Here is a 17569-nt window from a genome sequence, read left to right as displayed (position 1 = left end):
AAGCAGCTAGGAAAGAGAAATGACATATTCTGGCAAGGCCTGATCCAGCACCAACCGCTCACTGACGTGTTCTGCAAAACCTGATTCAGCAAAAAATCCCAAAGGCCATTCACTGGAGAGTGTTAGGAAGGAACAGAGCAAGAGTCCCAGCTGGCACCGATAAATCCTGCTGCAAGGGAAGACTTTCTTCCCAGGGTCCTGCCATGCACTGGATTTTTTCCAGGTCCTTGATCCGGTTTCTCTGGAAAAGGTGCAGGATGGGTGCCCAAACAACACTCGCTGCCCCAACAACTGAACGCTTCCTCCTGCAGACAGGGGTGGCTCAACACAAAGACGCCACCACCGCACCGGCATTCCTGCAGTGGGATCCCAAACTGGGATCCATTTTCTGGGGTTGTGATGCCTGGAGTAGCTGGATCTGTAGAAACAAAACTGGCTTCCCTACAGTTACTGAGGCCTAGGTCAATGGGAGAAAAAAAACCCACCTTGATGGCACAGCGTGCATCCTCCCAGAAGATAAGCCCTGGGTGTTTTACCAGTCTAATAAGTGATTTAGATGTGGATGTCAGTGGGTTTTACTGTCGTCTTCCTCCTACCTGCCCACAACAACAAACTGGGCTGATGCCAGCCTGTGTGTACCCATTGTTACGTTACGCAGGTCGCAGCAGCCTTTGTGTTGATTTCTAGCAGGATACCTGACAGATCGTTGATGTTTGGGAGGGAGCAAAATGCTTTGAAATCTCTGCTGGCAGCCCTCACTGCACACCAGTTGATGCTGCAAGGTGTCAAATCTGTTCAACCACCCTTCTTTGTCAATGAACCTCTCTCTTCTGGTTCCTTGTCCGGGAAGACTCGCATCCAATGTTCTTCTCAAACAAGCCAGGATCTCTTAAACCCCAATCGGAGAAGAGGTCAGAATAATCGGTTTCCATGCAGCAATTTAAGTACTTGCAGAGATTGCTCTCAAATTGTCCTCTCTAGCCTAAGAGGAGAGCTCGTAACAGTCTGAGTTAAAGAACTCCCATTACCTCATTACCTTATAGGATCCCATTATCCATGGGGCACTCAGAGCCAGGCGGTGACTACAGCAGGTCTAAGAAGCTGTTACTAAGTCCTGCAGCAGGGCTTTCCCTCGCTGTGTGTGGGAAGAATTTTGAGATTGCCAAGTGTGAGGAATCTTCCTCCCGAGAGGGGGAAGGTACTCCCAAGATTCATACCAAAAACCTTTCCTGGAGACTGACAACGAACCCAGGATGGCTGAACACCTGGAGGGCTCTGGTAAGGGTGTGCTTTGTGATAAAGGGCTCCTTTACCAAAAAGAGTTATCTGAATAATGAAAACCCTGAAATCTCAAAGTTTTCCTTAGGGCACCAGAAATCTCAGGGTGCAAACCTCCAAGTCAGACGGCACAGTCCTAGGTGGACAACTGGGCTTTGCTGCAGCAAAACTGACGAAGCAAATGCTTAGACGGCAAATTGCAATTATTCTTCTGAGAGCAAATGGGAGAGGGAAACAACCAGTGTTACTCCATCTTCTGAGCTGGGGATATACTTCATGCATTGGCTCCTTCTGTTTAAATAGCACTTTAGAAGAAAGGTCAAGCGTTAGTCAATATCCATGTGTTTTCTTGAGGTCCATTAACTGGACTGCTTGGTCCTCAGAGAGATGCAGGTTGCTTCTTCTAACATCAGGGGTTTTTGATGCTCCAGGCTGCACTTCCACGTCCTGGAGCTGGAGGAGTGACACTGAAACTTAACTGAAAGGGAGGGAAGATTTCTGCACTCCCAGGTGCAAAGGTACCAGCTGTTCTGCAGGGTACCCCAGTACAAATATCTCACTGTCTTCCACAGCTTGAGGTGCTACCAAGAGTGATTCCCCCACATCTCTTCTCAGCTGCTGTGTAGTAGAAGTAGTTCCAGACATGTGGCAGGAAAAAAAATGATGTTAATCTTCCTCACACTAGACCTGCAGCCTAGCCCAGCTGTGTTACATGAGAGACACACAAATGATCAGGCACGCTGTGAGTCTTTTTGCTTAAACCCTTTAACCATCCAGGGCTGCTTGCACCAATTTCTTTATACTAAGCCATCAATTCCAGTACAGACAGTCCAGGCCCCTTTTTAGGGGATCTCATTCTTTTCTTGAAAGAGAGAGAGTAAAGAAGTCAAAGAAGAAGACTGCTCTTAACCACAACTTCCTTGTGTGATCTCAGGCAACTCACTTGACCCCATTGTGCTCGGTCTCCCTGCTATAGAAAGCCAGTAGTAACACTTTCCCTCGTCCTTGTTTCTCTACTTTATTTATACTGTAAGCATTTTGGAGCAGAGAAGGACGCGCTGATGAAGAGTACCAACATGACTGTAGGTACTGTTATAATTGGAGAAATTATATATGTTATAAACCCAAAAAAAAAAGTTACACAGGAGGGAAGCTCTTCCCATCAATGTTAACAACATTATTTTCTGGAGCCCTAAAGAAACAGATGAACAAGACCTGTGAACAGAAGGAAACGCTTCCCATTTATTACCTCTGAGTGAATTATAAAGCCTAAAGGATAATTTGTTAATAGAGTCAGAGCTATGCTCTTCTGGAAAAGCCAAGTGGAATTTCCAGTCTTTGAAGGGAAATACCCCAGGATAGAAAATCTATCAGTCTTTTGGAGCTACCTGCTTTCAAAAACTCCTTGGAAGAAGGCCGAGGTGTGGTGTGGTCTTTGTTTTCTGTGTCTGTCCCACATCAAATAACTTTGTCCATTTCAGTCTGAGGTTGAAAAGAAGGAAGCAGAGATTTGAAGCCAGGTCCTCAGGCAATGTAAGTCAGCATTAATGGAGTAAAAGTCAACTTACACCAACTGAGGATGTGGTACACTGATGCTATCTCGTAAATAAAAGCAAAACTCACGCATTTTTCTCTTTTTTCTTTCCTTTCCTGCTCCTCCACTCTGGTGAAGAGACAAGGAGCAAAAGGGCAAGGATGCTTTCAGACATTTCCTCTTCTCCTCACGCACCTCACTGCTCTACCTTTCAGGTAGGAGAAAGACAAGAGAACAAAATAACTGTCCATCATTCCCCCAAGGAATTAACGCTTCACTCCAAAGTTTCATTTCATCAGGTCCAAGAGAACACAGCCTTTCCCTGCAAAGTTGAAATAATTCAGCGAGGGAAATTCAGCTGGGGTTTATCCTTATATTCTGCTCTGGAGACATGTGCTTAAAGCATTTCTTTGAGATCCCTGAGATTTCCAAGCGTGGCTTACAGCCTGCTCTGCTGTCCACATGGAAGAAGATTCTGCTGCTGCTGCTGCACCTATTGAGAGCTGTTCCCTGTTGAGAGCTACAGCTGGTTCCTTTGGAAAATCAGGTCTAAAAACATCTTAAAAGCTGGCCTTCCAAAACACAGAAGAGCCTCGTAATCACTGGTGACCGAAAACATAATGTACCAGGGCCATGAGAGGAAGAACAAAAGCGAGAGCTCCTGCACTGCGGGTCCCCGACCCGAGGCATCCTCCCCTCACGCACCCTGGTGTCAGACCGACCCGAAAAGCCTCCTGACTTTTCCGCCACTCACGTCCTGGCCAGAACCAAATGGAAATGAACAAGAGGGCATTTTTTTCCCAGCTTAAAAAAAAAAAAAAAAGATTTCTAAGCAGTTTCCCTCAGCACTGAAGCAGCCCAGCTGAGAGCAGAGAAGCAGCAGCAGCTTCGCCCAGCACAACCAGAGCTCTGCGTTGCATCCGAGTGCACGTAGCACCTGCCCAGAGATCCCCCAGGCCGGCAAAGGCACTGAAAGCCACCCAAACCTTAGCGTTTCGAGCCTTCCCCCAGCACTAAGGAGGGAGCAGAGAAATCTGAGGAGACGGCGGCCACTTAGTGAGCGAGCAGCAGCCAGGTCTGCCCACAAAGCTTCCTCAGATCGACTCGACCCTCCCGACGGCCAAGCAAACTTGGGAAATCCAAAGCAAACACGAAAACTCCAAATATTCATTAGGGTGTTGCTTTCACGTTTGGAAAAAAAAAAAAAAAGGCTGGTGTTTATGCAAACATCTCACTCTCACACTATCAATACCAAAACAGAGCAGAGAAAGGTACAGGCGTGGTGGGACTGGCAGAGTTTGTCGAAGCAGGGTAAGCTCTGCAGTGCCACTCGGGGCTTGGGAAGGAGCCTGTTGTTACAGACCTGCACAGGCGCGAAGCCATGGCCTCCCCCGAGCCCCTTCCCCATCACGGAGAGCCAAAAGCAAGTGAAATCTGAGCAAATAAACTGCCTGTTACCTGCTGTGGTGACGCTGCCGTTAGGCGATACCATTTGGAAAGCACAACGGAGCTTTTGGTGGTTAAGGGGCAGGCGAGGAGCGGTGGGTGCGTTTCACAGCGGTGCAGAGCGTGATGGAGGCATGCAAGGCAACGAACCGAGAGCGCTCTGCTGCTCTTCCAAAGCCAGGACAACACATTCCCATCCAGTGCTGACCAGAAGCTCTGGGGGAGCCTTTTCAGCTGTCACAGGAGCTGGACTGCACCGCCTTAGCAATGCCTCCTAGTGCTGTGGTCAAAAAAGCATCCCTTAAAGCCAAACGCGGATGAAGATGTCCTTTTCCCTCCCAGTCTCATTGCCTTCACACGCGCACGCCCACGCAGCCTCCCAGTTCAGGGAGCACAAAGGATCCAGGTTGGGATAATTGGAGGAGCCCGACTGACAAATCGATCCTCACCGTTTCAAACCTGACCGGTGTCAGCGCGCCCCTGGGACAAATCGCTGTCCAGCCGCAGGGTGCCCACCCCCGGTGCCGTCGTTCAGAAACGCTCAGCCCGGCACTGAAGGCTGCAAACGGCATTTACCGCTGCCACGAGACTCCCGGGACCACCGTAAAGCCCTTGCAGGGTGATTAGTTGATTTTACTCCACGCACCCAGGCTGCAACTGACTTGCCCAAGGTGGGCTGGGCACGAAACGAGGGAGAAGCGAGGGAGGTCGTGTCCCTGTCACCCCCTGCACACCACGGCCGCGCCACCTCTCACAGCTCCCTCCGTGCTGCCACACTCGTGGTGACACTGCTACCTTTTTTCCAACACCCTCTGTGATATTAAAAAAAAAAAACACAAAAAAAACACAAACCAAAACCAAAATCAAAAACAAAAAACCAACAGTTTCCGCTTCTCCTTTCATTAGGACCTTCCCTTCAGCTGGCTGCACAGCAGAAGGGCAGAAAGCAGTCTTTTCTGTTGTCTTTTCTTAATTTTCCCTGGTTTACCTCCCTTCCCCTGATCCCTCCCACCCCCAAACCACCAGACAACCTCTAAAGCCACCGCTGCCATTTCCACTCCGTGATTTGCCTGCCACACCTAGGGAATTTCCCAGCAAATTGTATTACTTTATTTGGTCAATTGGCCTACAAATTGATTTTCCTGTACAAATAATGAACATTTATGGTTATTTTCCCCATAGACTGCTTTATTTTCCATGTAACAAAGACTGATTTCCTGCAGGTTTTGAGACCCGAGCATATGATCTGCAGTTGCTGTGACCCCTGGTTGATGGATGGCAAGGACCCGAAGCACAACGGGAGGGTCTGGGCTTTTTCTCCCCTTACTCTCTAAGAGCACTACAGACCTGCCCATGGCACGCCCGAGATGAAGGAAACACTGCCACCAGACCACGTTCACTATGGAAATAAATCGTATTGTTTTAAAAGAGTCCCTCAAGTGATCAAGTGATCACTTGATCAAGTGATGAAGATATCAAGTGATATTCCCTACATTTGCTGTGTCCATCATGAGGACACCGCTCAGCAAGGGGAGGTCTCCTCCAGTCTCCTTACTCGCGGGTAAGGCCAGGGGCTGATTCTGCCTTGGCCCCCTCTGTATTTTGGATGCTTCTGGGGCAGGGTCTGGCTGTATTCATGGTGTAAAACAGCGACTGTCAGCCACAAAACACCTGAACCAGGAGTCCAAGCCAAGGTCTCCAAGCATGACTCACATCAATGCCAATGCCAGGCACAATGGTTGCGTTGCACAAGGTCTCACCAGCGGCTCCGGCACTCAGTCCTGGTCGAAAGCCCCAGGTGCAGCCATCAGGAGGACAGAGGGAGCGAGCAGAGACATTCCTCCGAGCAGGGGTGGCAGGGAGCACCAAATAACTGCCAGCACCACAGACGCCGCTCTCCGGCACATCCATCCAGGCACCTGAAACAGCAGCCCCCGCGCACCCAAACCTTTGTGGCAGTGCCGCAAGGACCTCGCATTAATCTTAATTACATTATTGCGGAGAGAAAAGGAGGAGCAGGCAGGGAAGCAGGGCGCCTGGAAAGCTGACAGGGATTGACAGGGCCTGGCATGATCCGAGGGCAGGGACTGGAAGCCTCGCTCAGCGCTCGGCTCTCCGGAGATGCGGAGACGCGGCAGCAGCCCCACAGTACATTTCATTCCCACTAATGAGAAAACGACTTTGGAGACAGAGCCTCCAGCAAGTTTTGAAGGTCACTCCCGCAGGTGTGGAAATGAATTGGACGAGAGCAGGGTCCAAACATAAGTTATTCTGCTTAGCCCACGACGGATTATTTGTGTGCACGGGGGGTTAATAGCCTCAGGGCTGCGGTGTGTGTGTATGCTTAATTTAATGCATCTTGATGGCGGAGGCTGCCAGGGACAAAGGCCTCTCAGCCCTAGCACTGCGGAGAAGCAAAGGCGGGGAGGTTTCTTGTGCAAATCTGAGAGAGAGGGTGGACACCATCGAGCAAGTCAATTACCCAGAGAAAGCCCAGGCTGCCTCCTGTTCCCCACCCTCGGCCCTCCAGGGGTGGATTTGGCCCATGAAGTCCGACTTCAAATCCAATAAAAAATTAACTGATTTTGAACAACTACTAGACATGCCTCCTTAGAGTCTGAATACGTGCTCTTCAGCTGCGGCACAGAGTGGAATTAATGAAAGAGTCGGAGAGCAGCAGGCATGAGGCAAAAAGCGTGCCAAATTCCTGCGTGGCTGCTGCCACTCCAGGGACTCCCTCCCTCCTCCTCGGCCTTGCTAAGGACTGACATGCCCTCATCCCATCAAAATGCAGCGTGGTCGGGAGCAGCAGGAGGAGGCTTGTCACTACTGAGGACGACACACAGATTAACACGAGCTAGCCAAGGCAAAGAGGCATCTCCTACAACCCACCCTGGCGCTGCTGCTTCGTATGAAAAATGGGGTGCCAGACAGCAACGCTGTGGGTCTGACGATGGCGACAGAAAGGAGCCGAGCAGCAGCTCCACCACGAGCAGTTCCTGGAAGCACGACGTGGATCCTGTCCTTCTCACTCAACAGCCAAGATGTGCAAGCATTGAAGTCCAGCCCTATTGTGTCGGTAACAGCACTCCAGCTCGCCGTGGCCTTTCATTTCTAGGCCAGCAGCTTTTGCAACGAGGGCACGCAGTTCTCGCTTTATGTCCCTGAAAGTACTTTTATACCATTTTTTAAACAAGTGAGACCAAAGGAAAAGTATGGTGGGGCAACTCGCTCGCTGTCACACTGCGGACTGGTGGAAGACGCAAGACTGGGACAGAAAGGTCCTGTCCCCACGGCTGGTGCTCCCACCACTCAGACCCCAGTGTGCCCCCGAGAAAGAAACCTAGCTGGGAATTACCTGCACTCTGCATGATTCCCTCCCAGGTGAGCTCTGCAAGCACTGGGGCAACGCTCAGCATCCACAGGGGTCACTCAGCACCAGCCCTACAGCTTCTGCTCAGGCGGCGTGCACCAACAAAAGCCACGGATAAACCAAAACTACTCACAGAAATACGCTACCAGGTGGCCCAGCACATCTGGAACGCCATGAGGCGATACCGCATGATTTACAGCACACCCGTATATATAAATGAAACACTGGGAGACAAATGACCAACAAATACAGTGGCTTTGCGATGTGTGCTGAATGGAAGTGGGGACTGTGAGGAGGTGGTATGTTATTAGGGAGTGTTGGGAGTTGTATGTTTTGAAGATAAACACAAAGAGAATACAAAAAACCCCAAACCCAAGAGAGGTAAATAATTCATCAAAAGAATAAAACCAAGAAGCTCAAAGGGAAAAAAAAATACCAAAGGGAAGAGTTTTCTGAGCAGGGGAAAAAACCTTCATTTCCCATGGGAGCGAAAACCAGAACCCAAATTAAAGGAACGAAATCTGGGGGGAGGAGGGTGTTTTTGTTTTTAAAGGTGAAACGTTTTGTCTGGGTACCCGTTATCTCCCTTCTTAGGCATTTAAGCATTTCCCTGAGGTGGGAACTGAAGTCTGCTGCTAGGCTGCCCTGTGTGGCTCCCGGTGACCCCTCGGCCACGGGCAGAGGCTCCACGACAGCCACGTGGAGAACCAAACCCTGCCCACGCAGCCAGCGCTTACCGGACCCACGTCCCCTCGTGTCTTTCCCCAGCTCCTCAAAGAGCCCGATGCACGTCAAGCAGCACCAACGTAACTCGCCCAGAACCGTTTGGAAGCCTTGTGGGTTTTCTTCATGTTAAACACAGACCCTGCTCCACGAAATGGTCTCTGCTTGGAAGATTGCTGATGGCAACTTCTAACAACTGACATCTGCTTCTATAGCACACGGCACAGCTGCAGTAACGTAAAATACCCAGCTTTTAATGGGCTCGCTTTGCTTCCCCTTGCAGGAGTACAGCACCGCAGGCTGTGGCTCCTTCCCACCACGTCAGTGGTGTGGAGCCGTGCCTGGAAAGTACCTGGATGGGATGCTCACACTCGGCCTTCTCGAGAAGGGGAAATGTGGGACTCAATAGGTGGCACTCTTCCTTCTTGAATAAGTGTACTCGGGTATACTTTGCCGTCAGAGGTGCTGGAGAGCAAATTTAAGGTCCCAACTTTTTATTATTTGCTTGGCGCTTTTCTGGGCCTGTTAAAACCAAAACCCCAGCCAAATACAAGCTTTACCAATTACACTCTGCCAATCCTAATTCCCCCCCCGCCGCTCCAAGAAGACACAGACTTCTCTGCGGTCGCATGATCCTCTTGTGTGCTGTTAAGCAGCTCGGTTTTACTCGGCGAGCGTCTGCGTTTGAGAAAAGGAAGTCCCTGAAAGCGAAAGTGAAATCCCACCCTAAGCACGTTTCCATCACGTCTTCCTCCTGCAGAAAGCACCGGCCCCAATTAGCAGCTTTGGGCTTTCCTGCAGACACCCAGGGCCGGTTTCAGGGTGTTGCAAGAAGCGGTGTGCACGCCTCCTCGGAAGGGTGCCAGGACGGCTGCCATGGAGAAGAAAACCTGTCTGAGGACTCCCTGTCTGCAGTTCGAGTCTATCTATGGGAGTTTCTCCTCTCATTAGCCAAATTCAGAGGAAAAAAAAAAAAAAAAGACGTGATGTTTTGTGCCCCAGAGCGACGGAGGCCTCATTTTCTAACCCTCTTTAGGGGCCCTCTGTAGGGAATTAGTCATGGAAGTGAGTAATACCTACGGCTTGACAAAGCCGAGGAGAATGAGGAGTCACTTGACAGGTTAACAGGAGCGAGGAGCAGCTGCTATATTTGGGTGCCATTAGCACGCACATGTCTTCACACATTTCTGCAGGCACACCTGTGCGCCCGCATGTCCAGAAGGCACGGGAGGGGGAGCAGCTCAAAGCCAGTAATTCCCCACGTTTCCCAGGGAAAGGGTAGGAAACGAGGGGCGTTACAGCACTCATCCTGCTCATCCCACCCCAGCTCAGAGCCCCGTAACTCCTGACAGCAGACCTGGCTTTTGCCCTCCACGGTCACCACCTCCAGAGGCAGGCAGGCCAATGCCATCCCCGTCTGGAGACCACCCCAGGCAGAGATTCAGCCCGAATCTTGCTCCCGGTCCTCTGCTCGGGTGGACCTTGCCCCAGAGTCACCTACGTGATGCAAAAAACCTGGGAGGTTCAGCCACTGCTTTTCAATCGCTTCTGATTTGCTGAATCTTAAAGATTTTCGGTGAAAGACTGGACCCTTGCAGACTGACCTGAAGCCTGCTGGTAACAGGTTTGCTTTCCCTTTTTGCTTCCCACAGGCTCTTGGAGCCCGTGCAGCAGCCGTCTCCCCTGCGCCCTGCGAGGTCCCTGGGCTTAAAAAAAAAAAAAGAGAGAAGCAAAGCAAGCGGCAGCCACCACCCCCAGCTGCCTGGCTGCCTTGCCTGGGGGCCTTTCATTTCCCCACCGGCAGCCCCAGGCCGCAGCCAGCCCCAGCTGAGTCACCTCGCCTGTCTGGGTCTCTCCCAGGGTAGTGCGTGGGGGTGGAAGGGTTGGGGCTCACTGCAGGAATTTCCACCACCCCCCCCTTTCCTCACCCCACCCTGCGAGAAGCAGCCAGTGGAGGAGACGCAGAAGATGCAAGCGGCAGCACTCGCCAAGGGAAAGGAGAGAAACAAGGGGGCAGAGATGGAGGGAAGAGGAGGGGAGCAGGGATGCAGGGCTACTGGCGCAGGGATCCCTGCTGCAAACCTCAGCCACCGAGCCCGGCCGGGGAGCCCCACGTGCAGGAGGGGAATGCTGTCTCTTTCACATGGGTATAAACAGTTCCTCTGGATTTCCTTTGCTCCAGCTCAAAACAAAAGCAGAATACAAATACCGAGGTCCAGAACAGCATCACTTCAACTCTAGGATGCAGTCTTTGCACAGGGGAAAAAAAAAAAACACACAAAACACCAACACAAACCCAAACGCTGATGGATACAAGGAGAAACCCAAGATAAGGGCTAATCAAGTGAGCAAAACCTTACACCCGTTGGTTCTGGAGACACAAAATCAGGTCTGACAGGCAGCTCTCGAGGTCTGAATGCTCTATTAAAATAAATAGGGATCAGATGGACAAATCCCTCCAGACATTTCCAAAGGCTCAGTCGAATCTCCCTCCATCTCCCTCTGCGCTGTAATCAGGCAGGTGAGCCATCCCTAAACAACAACAACAAGAGAAGAGGAAAGCAATACCCAATACCAGGCACTCCAACGGGCAGAAGGCTGGGTCTGTTCAGCCACTGGGTGCCAGCTGGAGGTCCAGAAAAACCCCCTCTGGAATCACATTTAAAGTGGGAGGGTAAACGACAGACAAGGCATGGCATATATATACATATCGGGGGGAAAAAAAACCACAAACCACCACTTAAATGAATAATAACTGTGGATTCTTTAGCAAAGACTGCAAAGTTTGCTATTTAGGTGGAAGGAATTTCTGGCTCCCTGGGAGGCCGCTCATTGTTCACCGGTTCCTGCGGCTCCTGAAACGTTATTTACCGAGCCCAGGAGGTCAGCTGGAAGAGGGATAAGGGGAAGGAGATTAGAGGAGCTCCACCTCCCCTGGAGGGGGGATACCACACAAGGGCGCCTTATTTTCCTGCAGACCTGTTGTGCTGGCACCACTCTTGCCGCCTTCCTGACCTTGGAGCAACCAGGCAAGCAGTAAATATGCTTTTTAAATCAGGAGCGTGTAGCGTGAGCTCCTGAGCAATTGCCTCTCACCTGCTATTTCCTCCTCAGAGCCACCCTCTACTTACTTTAAATTCCTGTCTTTCCTCACCTGCCGATCCGTGCTTGGAGCACACCTCGTTTTTCTCCTGAAAATAAAGTTATCTGCTATCTTATCTGCAAGGAAGCAAAGCACAAGTCTAAAGAGTTGCTCTGTCTGGTCCTGTGGGCTGCTGGCCTTCCGCTGGCAGGGAAATTGTGCACACGAGACAGGGGAACAGCAAGGAGACAGCAGGTAGCTCTCCTCTTTGTTACACACCCTTGGAGTCTCCAGGACCTAAGCTCTGAGTCTTCTGGCCCTTCTCCAGCTGAACTTGTCAAGCCAAACGCAGAATGCCCCCATCTAATCCTGGCCAAAACTCAAACACCTCATTAGCGCTCAGACGATGTCTCCCAGTCCTCTACAAAGCGTCCTCCATCTCTCTTGCCCATTAGCTCATCTCCTGGTTTCTGTCTTCGGCGTTGCCAGACGTGGGATTTTTTCAGCCCCTTTTACACGGGTCCACGCGATCCTTATCACTGCAGGTACCCACATCCCAGCACGAGAGCACCGCGGCATCCCAATCGCTGTATCCCCAAATACTGGGCTGCAGCAGCAGCTACGAGTCCCCAGGCACGACTCCACCGTGCTCGGGGCTGGAGAAACAGAACAAAGGAACAATCCTGACCCCCAAGATCGCTGCTGTTTAAAGACAACACTTGGAAAAAACATGTGACAGCCTCTTAGCCTTGTATTCACCAGGCATTTTCCCTTCTTGCTAATTTTATTACAAAGGCACGGCAGATATTTCATAGAGTCAAACAATTTTTATCTGATGCATATGGGCAACTGCTTTGTTATTTCCTTCTGGATTTTAGTCAGCATTTCTGGTACCACAAAGATACATATGCATTTTTTTAAACTAATTACTCAGAACAGCCGTGTCACCTCCTGCAACAGCAAGGGGCTACGCTTGACCTTTAGTGCGCAGGAAGGGAGCTCACGCTGCACTGCTGCAGCTCTCTGCAGCCTATTAAGAGGTAATTCAGCAGTACCAAGGGAAAGAGAATCCTCTCAAACACGTTTCAGGCTGCTCTGGTCAAGAGTGCTTCATCCAAGTTGGGGAAAGGCTCTCCCTGTGCTTTCTGACTCCCACCTACGAGAACTTGCCTTTCATTAACTTCTTCCTTTCTTAGAAATTTTGCATATGCAAAACGTTGAGAAGGGCTGCAAATTCCTATGGGGTATGTGGGCAAGATGAGCCCAAAATAATCATCAATATAACGTTGTTTGTGTAATTCTGATGAAAACTGTGGTCTGGGGGCTAGGCAGGGGCAGGAGAAGTGAGGAGCCAGCACAGACTCTGCAGCCAGCCAGCCCTGCCGTGAAAGCCCCCAGCAGCCCCTCAGCCCGTTTCTTGACAGTTTTTTTGTTAAAGTAAGGCTGAAACTGGGGAAAATTGAGACACTGAATGCAAAACCACTTCCAAACCTTGCGGGCATCCCAGTGGGAGCTGAGGCAGCAGGAACTGCTCCCCCCGCCTGGTGTGGCTCTGTCGGGCTCCCTGCAAGAGGTGCTGAAACAGCAGCTCGCAAAGAGGCCCGACTGTAAGCAAAGCTCTGGGCCACGCGGGTTTCTGAACATCCCCCCCATTTCCTCTGGGTCGAGATGTTTTGCTGTGGCTGTGTGAGCCCCCCCGTTTCCCTTCCTCCTTCTGCCCAGGCAAACTTCGGTGCAATCCCTGCCCTCGCTAACCCACGCAGGCTTCCCTCGGAGGCATCCTATATGGCTTCAGCCGAGGCTCCTGAGGTTTTTTCCTAGCCCATTTTCCACCTGGAGTGACTGGTAGGTTTAATTAATTGCATGGCACTTGCGAGCCAATGACAGGTGTTGTATAAATCTAAAATAATTAAATAAAGCAAGCATAAGCTAAATGACGTCTTCATGTGTGCCATCCACGTTTAAATATTCAAATCATGAGTGTGATATTAATAAGATATATCAAAGTTCACGTTGATATAAACCAGATTTATCGTGCTATCTCTGGTCTAGCTAGGCCTTACAGCATCACAGAGGTGGCAAAAGCAATAAAAAGCTAATCTGTTTGTAGGCAAGCGGCCATATTCCTGTTTGATGGGCTCACACAGACAGCCACACACAAAAAAATGAAAAGCTATCTTTATTTCCTCATTTTCGGAGCTCTGTAATGAGCAGCTACTGCTGTGACAGCTCCTTCCCTCCGCATCAGCCCCGGCGGCGTGTGACACCCTGCCTTTCGGTGCTTTGCATGCCGATGACTAAACTCTTCCGGGGCAGACTTGGCCCTGGCACAGCACACTCCAACCAATTTCCCACACGCTCACTTATAAACCTTTTAAGCCTTTACCCAGCCCCCAGCTGCTCTGCTTCATGCCACCGAAAACCTGCTCGCAGCTCCCACCAAAGAGCTGCGTAAAACAAAGCGCCGTCCTTTGCCACCACCCAACACGTTTTTTGCCTTCCACTGAGCTCTGCCCCGAGTTGAATCCCACGGACGCGATTTCGCCCCAAAAAGGTTGTCCCAAATACACAAAGTTTCAACCCAAGGAGAGACGAAGACACCAGTGAAGGAAGAGAAAGGGAAACCACTTCCACCTACCTCGGCATCCCCAGCCGTGGGTGGCACTGCCAGGTAGCTGCCTGCTTGTTGCCGTGGCTTGGTTGTGATCCTTTGGGCCAGGCTGTCGAACCACACCAAAATGCTGCAGGGCCTCTCTTTTTGGTCAGTCTTAGCCAACAGGCAAAGATGGAGCAAGCCACGGAAAGCGAGCACCCCCAGGAACAATGCCTTCTGGTCAGGGAAGCGGAGGAGCCAGGCTGGGGGCTGACCCAAGCGAGGTCTGAGGCTGAACAGAGCGTCCACAGAGAGGGAACGGGAGCTGAGGGACTGAACTCCATTTCCAGCTCTGCTCACGGGTGATCAGAAGGGGTCATTTCCTCTCCTCGCGCCCCACTTCTCCCTCATCTTTTCCATTTTTAAAACAGGCTTTTTCATATTTTCATATCAAGGAAAAATAGCGGAGCATCCCGTAACGGTACTTCCTGAAAATAACAATGCACAGCCTGGCTAACGCTATGTTACAAGAACGGCCCAAAAAACCCCAAGAAGCACGCACGCAGATGCCAGAGTGCTACGGGGCTCTCTGGAGCAGGCTGCGTGATGCCATACATCCTTTCTAGCTCTAATTACCAGGATTCTCTGATCAAGGTAGAATTATTTGCTGATCAAGGGCGTTATTGATTCTAAGCCCTTGGCCTACTGGGATCAGCCTGAGTGACACCGCAGCCCCCGGCAGATGAAATACTGTCAGAACATTCCCAGGAAGCTTTAAGGAGAGATCCTCCTCCTATTGCTGCCTCGGCATATGTCGAGTTTCACAGCTCGCAGGGCATCAAGATGCTTTGCGCCAGCCCGGGCTAACAGCACAGCATCTCCGCCAGCCAGAGCTGGGAGAACACGGGCCTGGAGCAGAGGGAGGTGCACGGCGAGGCGTCTCCCGCTGGGTGCTCCCGGGAGCAGAGGAGTTTTGTGCTGTGGCTTCATCACATCCCCACCTCTTCTCTTGCACGTACAGCCCCGCGCCGAGACCTTTCCGAGAGCATTTAAAGCAAACACCGAGGGAAGGCAGATCTGCTTGTTTGAAGAGGAGCGAGCTCTGACAAAACACACGGTGCGAGCTTCTTTGGATAATTCAAACGCCGCCTTGCTTCGTAAGCTGGCGACCAAGCGGGAAGGCTTGATTGGAAGATCGGGAGAAAACAGAAGCAGCCAGAAAAGGAGCGTGAGCTAGAGCAGCATCCAGGTGGGGGGAACGGCTTGGCTTTCATCAGAAAGCCACAGAGGTCGGGTTTTTGAAGCCCGGCACATCTATTCATTATCCGAACCCGCAGGCTGTAAACACTCAGCCTGGCAAGCGGCGCTGAGCCGAGGAAGGGAAAGCATCCTGCCCTCCGCAGAAGCCTAAGGCTCCACCAGCTGAGCCACGCGCCAGGCTTCCGATTAAACCAGCACCGAACAACAGGAAGCAAAGAAGGCAGCAATCCCACCGGAGACATAAACCAAAAACTAAGGAGTAACAGACGTTAAGACAGTTGGACATCTCATCAGCGTAACGCGCAGTAAAGGGCCCTTTGTAATGGGGAAGGCCTCTGCTTCCTCGCCCATTATAAAGATCCTAATCTTGAATAATTGCACTTGTAATTTTAATAATTCCTTCTTTCGTTGGAGAATTCCAAACTGGTTTGTAAACACTGGTTTATTAAGCAGAGGAGGTAATAATGGTTTCAGCCTGTAACTGGATGGGAATGGTAGAACTGTCAGAACCGCTGAAAAAATCAGAATGTTCAATAAATATTTCATTTCTGCACTGGGAGTAAAAGCTAGCTCTAACTTGGTACGAAAATGAAATACTTTTCATTCCAGCAATACATTAGGAGGCTTCCAAGCTGAAACTTCTGAAGTTATATAGTTTTAAATCAGCAGACTTGGATCACTTGCACTCGGAGAGTTTCAGGACTTAGCCAGGGAAGTTCTTTATATACTTGACTTTGATCTTTAATGAGTCTCAGAACAATGAGGAAATCCAAGGTAAACGGGAAAACATAGCACTGGGCCTGTGTTTTAAAAAGCATAAACAGGATAATCCAAGTAATTTTATAACCCCCAGGAGAAATAATGAAATAGAGGAAACTGGACAAGCGGTAATAAATTAAAGGAGGGCGATATAATTTATGCAAATTAAAGTTTGTTCATGGAAAAGATGATAAACTGATACGGTATCCTTCTTCGCTGAGACAATTGTACTTGTGTAATGTGCTTAGATTTCTGCAAGTTATTTGATCTTACACCATACAACTTTTTGAATGAGAAATGAGAGCACTAAAAGCCAACACAGCCCAAGTTAACTGGATTAAAAGGTGATAAAAAGATCCCAGAATATAAGCACGTAACCAATTCTCTCTAATATTTTTATCGATAAACAGGAAGAAAAGAGAGTCATCACTGGTGTTTGGTGGTTATCACGAATGTGTGAGTTAATGGCGAGTATCGAAATCCCAGGGTCACAGACACACAACAGAGGGAGAAGCTGGCATTTAAACACCTGGGAACATTACCCAGGAAAAAGGGACTCTGAACAAGGTGCAAGGTCAGGGTGGAACTCAGGTGAAGAGGTTTACCACGGGCTACGCCCTAGCAGTATCAATGACATGAACGTATAAATGCCAGAGCAGGAAGCTAATAGTGTGCACAGACACGTGTGCACGTATACGTGTGTGTATGTGGATGTATACACTCAGACACATGCATACACACACACGTGTGCTTGACACCACTTGAATTCAGTGCCAGCAGTTCAAGGCGGATGCTGGTACAGTGCGAGGTTTCACAGAGCGGTAATGCAGACAAAAGGTCTGGTGTCGCCTCCTTACACGGACAGCCTGAAGAACCTCGCTCCATGTAACTCACCAAGGAGAAGGTTGAGAGGTGGCTTCATGATGGGTACTAAAAGGAGTTCTGAAGGACATACAAAGCTGTAAGGGGACCAGGTGGCAGGAATGTGACACGGAACAAACCCGAACTAGCAATATCATCAATGTTTCCTAAATAGTGCGAGTAGCTACCCACTGAAACTATTTATTAGGATAAATACACAAACGGACCTTTAATCACAACTGCATGCTTTCCTTAAAAAGAAAACTGCAAAGACAAGCCACCATAAAGAGGAACCGGTTTGGGGAAGTCCTATTTCTTATTATAGCACCAGACCTTAAACTTGATGGTAACAGTGGTCTCTTGTCCTTTTAACCCATATTTCTAAATATTTGATTTCCATAAGCAGCACTGGCGGTGCTCTCCCCAGCCTGCACATGGGGAAGCTGAATCACGGAAAGTGCCCACATTTCCGAAGGCCATGCAAAGGTACGAAACACGGCACAGCCCTGTGATGTGAAAGGGGATAAAAGGTATTTAGGCCCTGAGAAAAGCATGTTTCTTGGTAAGCCAAGTCCAACAACCCAGATAAAAAGCTGCTTTTGGAAACAGAGGCTTGAGAAAGCACGGTGGGTTATCCCCAGCAGACACCTGACTGCCGGC

General features: G+C 50.1%; 1 protein-coding gene across 11 annotated transcripts in view; it reads right to left on the bottom strand.

Moving 5' to 3' along the window:
- SAMD11 (sterile alpha motif domain containing 11) overlaps positions 1-17569 on the bottom strand; it is a 173293-nt gene that overhangs the window by 81841 nt on the left and 73883 nt on the right. The gene's annotated exons all lie outside the window — the stretch shown is intronic.

Source organism: Anser brachyrhynchus (genome assembly GCF_964034855.1).
Source record: "Anser brachyrhynchus genome assembly, chromosome: 21".
Lineage (NCBI taxonomy): Eukaryota > Metazoa > Chordata > Aves > Anseriformes > Anatidae > Anser > Anser brachyrhynchus.
This window is presented reverse-complemented; position numbering and strand designations above follow the sequence as displayed.